Here is a 9,237-nt window from a genome sequence, read left to right on the forward strand (position 1 = left end):
TAAATGGTATTAAATAATAGATACGGATAAAAGAGGCAAGCATACACTGCCAAATAAAACAAGCAGTGGAACCCGAAAAATCGTGAAGGATCATATTGAGTCTTTTCCATGGGCCTACATTATATTCGCCAAAGTTCAAAGGTAGGTATTTGGACAAAAATTTAAGTATAAAAAAAATTTACCAAATTTATATAAATAAATGACTGTGTGCAGAAGAAACTGGAAGCGAAATTACATATCGAAGAATATTTTCTAACGGCTATAGTTTAAGCTTTTTTGTTCCTAAAAAAGATCAATGTTTAGTTTGTAATAAATATGATAGGTGATATTGTAATTCAACTGACAAATCGGATTTAGAAGACAGTTACAGAGAACATCAGAAAAGAAAAGAAGTATGTAATCTTGAAAAACAAAATAATAAGAAAAAATCTAATGAACAACGGGATTTTGTTTCAATTACTTTCTATCTACAGGCCGTACTACAGATTCCAAGCAGATTGACTGGACAACTATATTATTCTCAAAAATTATGCGTCTACAATTTGTGTATATGGAGACTGACAACGGGAACTGAACGAGTTAAGTTCTGTGTGTGAAGTGCCGAAATTTTGTCAATATTTTCGGATATAAACAATACTGTTTATGTATATGTCTAAAATTTGAACCATATAGTTGATGGAACACAGTGAATCGTGAAATGATGTTATAACTGACTCAAAGTGAGTTGTACATTAGTTAATTTACTTTATATTATCTTGAAAACATAACCAACAAAGACACTAGTTCTGTCAATTGTAATAAATATTGTTCTGTGATACTAGCATATTAGAATAGTCGCTAACTTCCTGGTTCGTATAGGCAACCAGTTTTACGGCATGCCGTATTTAAAGTTGCCTATAGCAAACACAACCCACAAATATTAGCGACCAAGCTATTATCGCTTCTGACTACAGGGGCGAGATGAAATCTAATATAAGTTCCCCAACGGCAAATAACAGTAATACAACTGAAAGTAATAGCCCTCCAGTTTCATATGTTGCTGCTGCCAGATCTATACCTAAAACTACGTACCCAACAAAAGAGCAAGCTATAGTGTTCCATATAACTGATAACAATCTTAAATTATTTGACTACGTCAAATCAATTGGAAATATTATTGGGCCGAAAAACATCAGCTTCGCTTCCAGAATCTCGAACAACCGATTGTGCATTTACCTAAATAATATAGAATGTGTGGACCTATTACTCACAAATAATTCTGTTGTTCGCGTAGGAGACGTAGACCATAATATTAGAAGACTAGTTGTACCAGCTAAACGTCTAGTTTTATCAAATCCATCCAATAATAAAGTCCATCTATTCCACATGAGCTTATCGAGTCAGCACTCAAAAATTATGGCCTACAGATTGCTTCACCCATCTCGTTCCCAAGGGCAGGAATTCCAGACGACGAATATAACCATATTCTTTCCTTCCGTAGACAAGTCTATATAGTTCCACCGAATGATAACTACAAGATCCAAACCTCATTGGTCATTTTATTTGAAGGTAATGCACATCGCATATTTTTGTCCACCGATAAAATGCTCTGTTTTCTATGCAAACAATCTGGACATGTAGCTAACAATTGCCCAAACACAAATGTCCCTTCAGTTTCTACAGAGAATCCATCAACAACTGAAGAAATACCATCCTCACCTGTCCCTCGAATGAAGAGAGCCTTTTCGAATTCAACAGATTCCAACGTAATCAACGTGTCAGAAACACAAAAAGAAATTTCACCTGCAATGCCACCTTCTTATCAAGATACAAACAGAAAACCAATGAAACAAGCTAGGAAGAAGTTAAAAAAGATTCGTCTGATAGTTCCAAAATCACGGATGCCTCAAAAGAAGCAATAAAAGACTGTTTTAGTAAGTCGTCACAGTCTCTTTTCACCTCTGTAGACAATTTCATAAGTTTTCTTGAAAATAGTTACGGTAGTAGCAATCTATTATCTGAAGCCCAACAGTTTATACATGACATCAAATCATTACTCTCTGACATGTATAATGTTTATCCTTTTCTAACAGATAGGTCACTAAAATACAGATTTACACGAATATCAAAAAAACTTAAACAAGATTTTCAGTCTGACACAGCAGACACAGTGAGCATAAATTCCATATCATCACTGGAACCTCCGGATGAGGAATATCTCTCAGATACCTCCCATCATTCCCAAAAATCCTCTTTGTAATGAATTTCAATCTAATTCAATGGAATTGTGATGGGTTTTACCCTAGACTTAAACACCTTCAAAAGTTAATCGTTGATACTACTGCCGACATAGTATGTTTACAAGAAACAAATTTCAAATCTGACCACAAAAGACTTCTAAATGGTTTTGTAGGATATCATTTCTTGAGAACTGACTATCTTAGAGCTAGCGGTGGAACATCCATATTCGTATCCAATGATCTCTACTCCACACATCTTCCCATTTGCACAAACCTAGAAGCTATCGCCGTTAACATTTGGTGTCCAAACAAAATTTCAGTTTGTAGTATTTATATTCCTCCAAATTATAGTTTATCCGAAGCTGATTTAGTGGACCTCATATACCAACTTCCTTCACCTTTCCTTCTTGTTGGAGATTTCAATGCCCACAATACATTGTGAGGCTCTGAAAAAACCTTCGGCCGAAGAAAGACTGTCGAAAATGTATTAAATATTACCGATACTTGTATGATGAATAATCATTCTAAAACTCATTTTAATATTGCTACTGGTACATTTTCCTCAATAGATTTAAGTTTGTGCCACCCAAAAATATATCCTTACCTCACATGGAAACCAGCTGACTATCTTTATGACAGTAATCATTATCCTATTTTAATATCTGAAATATCTGCAAAACATTTCGACCCCTTTAAAAAATGGAACATTTCTAATGCCAATTGGGATGGCTTTCGATTATATACTGAAAGCAAATTAAATCAGCTGCAGTTATCAGAAGATGCAAATGAAAATATTGGCGCTTTCAATAACTGTATAATCTCCGCTGCTGAAGCAAATATCGGACAAATAGCAATTTTTTCGTCTCGTAAAACAACACCTTGGTGGAATGAAAGATGCTCTCTGGCTTTACAACAAAGTAAGGCAGCATTAAACAAATACCGCAGAGACAGTACTAAAGAAAATTTAATTACCTTAAAAAATCTGAGAGCCAAATCTAAGTATATAATTAAACAAAGCAAAAAAGACTTTTGGAAAAAACACGTCTCATTCATAAATACTTATACTCCTTCTAGCAAAATTTGGAAAAAAATTAAACACATGACAGGAAAAAAAACGTATTCAAAAATTTCTGCCATACTTACTCAAAACAGCACAGTCACTTGTAGTCAACAAATTGTTAACATTTTGGGTGAAACTTTTCATAAGAAAGCAACTAATAGACTTACTTCAAATTGGCAGCTTCCCATGTCTACTAATCTAAACTCCAGTTTATCTGATAGCAGAAAATCCGATCAAATTTTTCTAAATATGCCGTTTACATTACAAGAATTATCAGACATATTGTTCTGTTGCAAAAATTCAGCTGCAGGTCCAGATAACATTCGTTTTATCTTTATTAAAAATCTTTCAAGGCCTAGCCTAGCTAAACTGCTGGAAATTTACAATTTAATATGGACCAAAAAATCATTTCCAAATTTGTGGCAAATATCCATAATAATTCCTGTTAAAAAACAAGGCAAACCTTCAACTGATCTAAATTCCTACAGACCAATTTCTCTTACATGTACAATGTGCAAACTTATGGAGAAAATGATCAATAAAAGACTCCTGTGGTTTCTAGAAAAATATAAAATAATAAATTTGGCACAATCAGGTTTTAGATCACACCGAAGTACAGCAGACAATCTAGCAGTCCTCCAAACATCAATCATTAAAGTCTTTTAATGCAAACAAGACCTAATAGCTGTTTCGTTTGATATCGAAAAAGCATTCGATACTCTGTATACACCTCTTGTTATAGCTAAACTCGAGGAGTACGGTATATCTGGAAATATATCTTCATTTATTAATCAATTTCTAACAAATAGAACCTTTAACGTAAGAGAAAATGGCAAAATCTCTAGGACTTTCAAACAAACTGATGGCGTTCCCCAAGGGTCGGTATTGAGTCCTACACTCCTTATTCTTGTTTTAAGCGATATATGTAATAAAATTGAGCTTCCGGTCAAGTTTGCACTCTACGCAGATGATTTAATAATTTTCTGCCGAGGCAAACAAACTGTTGCCACTTGCAAACTACTTCAGAATGCTACTGACCAATTGCTTGAATGGACTTCAGTAAGTGGATTTAACTTTTCTGTTGAAAAGACAAAAATCGTTAAGTTTTCTCGCAGGACAGCCAGTACTATAATTCCTAAAATTACCATTAATGGTACTTGTCCACCTACAGTAAAGAGTATGCGGATTTTAGGACTCACATTCGTCAGTAAACTTAATTGGAAATGCCATTTAAAAGATCTCAAAACTAAGTGCATGACAAATCTTAACTTATTAAAAACTCTGTCTAATCATCATTGGGGTGCGGACGAAGACTCCTTGCTTCAGATATATAGATTTCTTATTCGTTCTAAAATAGACTACTGCAGTTTCATTTATATGTCAGCTAGCCCATCAGATTTAAAACTTCTAAATTCTGTACACAACACTGCACTCCGAATATGCCTTGGAGCCTTTAGGTCGAGCCCTGCAAAGAGTTTATACAGAGAAGCTAATGAACTTCCCCTCTGGCTACGTCGCCGGCAACTCCTTTTAAAATATTCGTCTCGAATCTCAGCTAATACCGAAAACCCAGCTTATAAATTATTAAGTAATGAACTTTTAAACTCTCCTTCTCCTATTAAACTTCAGTATATGCCACAGTATCTCTCACCACATCTGAATAATATCGATCTTTCAGTCACAACTCCAATATTAATATCACCTAAACCTCCCTGAAATAAATCGATAGCAGATTTTAATCTCTCGTTAACTAATTATGATAAGCATCAGAAAAATCCACAATTTCTAAGGCAAACCTTTAAAGAATTAATTGCTAACAACAGATTTGACCGAATTTTATACACAGATGCTTCTAAGAGTCCTACAGCTGTTGGATGTGCTGTAACTTCAAACACCGATTTAATCACATCTTGTAATCTTCCGCTCTTCTGCTGCATACATACTGCTGAATTATTCTCTATTCTCCAAGCTACAAACTTATTATCTCCAAAATATAAAAAAGTAGCAATATTTACAGACTCTTTAGCGTCTATCTATTCTCTCAAAAGTATGTACACGGTACATCCTTTGGTTCAAACTATTCAAAACTCTTTCGATAGTTTAATCTCAATAGGAGTATCCATAACCATGATCTGGATTCCGTCTCATGTAGGAAACCCAGGTAACGAACTAGCCGACCTCTTTGCAAAACAAGCCTCGTCTTCTAATATGGAGACTGAAAACATACAACTTCATACAGATTAACAGTCGCATTTTAAAAATATCATCCAAATGTCTTGGCAAGATCACTGGAATAAAATCCCTTCCAAGCTTCGTGACATCCATCCCAGCGTTAAAAAGCTTGAGTTTTCTTCCATGACACTAAAAAACAAAATCTTAATTCGCCAACTTAGAATCGGCCATACAAGACTAAATCATAAACATTTAATGACTTCCCGAGATCCACCTACATGCACACACTGTGGTAATATTCTATCTGTTAAACATATTCTCGTAGACTGTCCCCACTTTAACAACGAAAGAAAAAATAATCTTTTGGGTCAAAACCTACAAAATATTCTCAGTTCGCCAGATCAATTCCAAAACCTTATTAATTTCCTCTATGAAACCAAGCTTTACCAGGATATTTAGAAGAAGAAACGTAGTTTAGAATTTGATAATTAATAATTGTACCAATATTTAATGTATTTCTTTATTAATTGTAATGTTACTGTATATTCTTGTAATGTAATATAATAGAATTGTACCTGTGTCAGTGTCGAGCTGTCGAGACACGTAAAGCTAAATAATAAAAAAAAAAAAAATTGTGTATATGAAGCCGCATTACCAAATGCAGCTTGCTGTTTTGCCTGGTCAGAAATTAACGGTAGACGAGGAAGTTCTAAAATAGGATGATTATACTTCACTACTTTTCAAAATGTGTTCCAGTATGTAAGTGAAATAAGTTTATTTTCTGATACCTGCTGAGGACAGAATCGTAATCAGCATATTGCAGCCTTTCTATTATGGGATGTTCAAAACATAGACCATTTAAATATTATTAAGAGTCTGGACATTCCTATATGGAAGTTGACTCTATGCATAGTAGTATCGAAACCACTAAAAAACACAGATCTATCTATAGGATGCCATATTACTGGTCTATTTTTTAAAATGCAAAAGGAACTAAAAATATCAAGGTTGATGATAAAAAAGTATGTATAGAACAATACAAATGTAAATAATTTAAATACTACGACTTTTATGATTTAAAAAATTTGTCACACACTTTAATTAAAAACCGGTCAAAAGACCAAAAGGGTGAAAAAATAATGTGGTTGTAGATAAAAAGAATGAGATTCGTGAAAGGAGAGACAAACAGAATCTATTTTAATTATGACATGTCAACAAGCTTCAATTATTTCTTTACTGATACTGCACGGCAGTCAACAAGAAAAAAGCACGCCAAGTTATCAACTAATACAAGCAATCTTGAAGAACTTAAGTGACTTTATGATGCACATTTGCCAATTAGCATAGCAAAAAAGAGAGATTTGGTACAGCTATGTGATAAGGGCATAACGTTGTTTAATCTTTAGTGTAAGGAATAGACGTGTGTAAATTCTGCTCCATAATAATTTCAATTTTTGGTTATTGTGAGTCGATAATTTTGCGTGCAGTGTGTAATAGAAGAATAAAAGTGTTAATGGTAATTATAGCAAAGACATTGGAAGAGAGGTAAGTGCATAACCTCGATAAATTTAGGAAGGCGAAGGAAATTTTATTTACTCTCAACATAAAAAAACTAAAAACAAAACCGGCCCAGGTAATTAACGCTATATCCGTTTTAAAAGCTAGAGGTGGGCGTTGCCACATCAAACCGTTCCAAAGTAACTGACAATTATTTTAATTGAAAATTAATTTATTCAGGAAGAAAACGTGAAAATAAATTACTACAAGCTACTGCTTGAGAGAACCATCTTCCTTCGACGCGTTGAGTGGGGAGGTTGGCTCTATCGCGAGTAGTAGCAGTAGAAATATGGATTCAGATGATACTACATCCGATGACAATCGGAAAAGAAATAGAGAAGAAGAGGAACTGTTATTTGGTCCCTGTAAAAAAGTACAAAGAAGTCCAGTTAAAAGTCACAAAGATGATAACGAAATAGATCAAATACTAAATATGATAAAAAATTTAACAATAGAGTTACAAGAATTAAAAACTGATATAAAAGAAGTAAAAATGTAACAAAAACAATACAGAGAAAAAATGAGGGAACTCACAACTGAACTAGCAGAACTAAAACAAGAGAATAGTGAAATCTGTAAAGAAAATGAATAAATCAAAAAGGATCTGAATGAGACAAAAGGACGCCTTGAAAGTCTGGATAGAATAAGAAAAGAAAATAATGTGATAATACAGGGAATGACAATAGAAACTGGAGATAGAAGAATACTAAAAGAAGTAATAGGAAATTTTATGACAAAAGAGCTAAATATTACCGTAAATATAGAAGAAGCAGTGAAACTAGGAGATAAAACATGTTTAGTCAGACTACCAAACAAAGAAGAAATAACAAAAATTATGGAAAACAAAAGTAAACTTAAAGAAGTGAAACAAGAAAAAATATATATAAACAATGATCTAACGACAGAGAAATTACAAATACAGAAGGAAATACGAAGAATAGCAAAAGATGAAATAAAGAAAGGTAAACGTGTCCAAATTAAAGCCAACAAACTTATAATAGATGGTCTAGAAAGGAGATGGAATAGAAACACCAACCAGCTGGAGGACCATCATGGAGGTGGTTCAAAAAACTAGCAAGGGATGAGACGATGCATTATTCGTTAACGGACGAGGCAAAGAAACAGAAAATGACTGCAGATAAACCCGGGTACAACAAAAGTGAAATAAAGAAAGATAGACAAGAAAACAAAAATAAAAGACGAAGACAACAGAACAAAAAAAATAAAGAGTTGAAAATAAGCACATGGAACATAAGAACTATGCTAGCTCCAGGAAAAATGCTAGAAATGGGAAAAGAACTCAAAAAGTATAAAATAGATATTGCAGCACTGCAAGAATTACGCTCGGAGGGACAGGGACAGATTGATAAACAAGATGAAAAAGACAGTCAAGATTTCATTTCACGTACAAATCGTCTATGTATCTGTTTATACGTATTTCGCTTTAATAAAGCTCATCAGAACAGTTATTCATAGGCGTTCCCAACGTGAAAAATAAATCTTTTCTGTATATTATATATATATATATATATATATATATATATATATATATATATATATATATACATATATATATATACATCTAGCGGTTAATGTAAGCTCTGTTCTAAAACGGTATTATACTAACTCCAGTAGAATATACACCGTGTATTTTATTATCTGAGTAGCGCTTTATGTAGACTCCGACCAACACGTAGGATTAAGTGGACTCCACAAAAGGATAAACCATTTGTGGGATCCGTATTTACGATATTGCATATACTTCTAAACTCCTGCGATGTTGCCAATAATTGTATTAGTAGTAGATTTTCAAATTTTACAGCAGGTACATTCTGGAACTGGAAATTTATTTAAATATCCATTAATTTAATCATGGAGGAATTTGAGGACTATTTGGCTAATTTATGTAGTTAAATATAAATTGTTAACCGACATATACCTTTATTTTACTTTTTAGTTTTAATAAACAAGGCGGTAATTTATATTACTTGTTTTATATATTTTTAAACATAAGAAAGTGTCTATTATAAACGTGGAAAAGTTAAGTTTCCATTTTTATTAATTAGTATTTTTTATTAAAAGGCATTGTCACTAAAACATTTAGTTCATAAATGTACGTACATCGGATAGAGTAATCGTGTAACAGTTTATGAAAGTAGAAGCCCCTTTGGTAGGACTATAATGCTTGTTTTCCTATTAATATAATTAAAGAAAACTCAAACAATAGGA

This window comes from Diabrotica undecimpunctata, chromosome 11 (assembly GCF_040954645.1).
Source record: "Diabrotica undecimpunctata isolate CICGRU chromosome 11, icDiaUnde3, whole genome shotgun sequence".
Classification (NCBI taxonomy): Eukaryota; Metazoa; Arthropoda; class Insecta; order Coleoptera; family Chrysomelidae; genus Diabrotica; species Diabrotica undecimpunctata.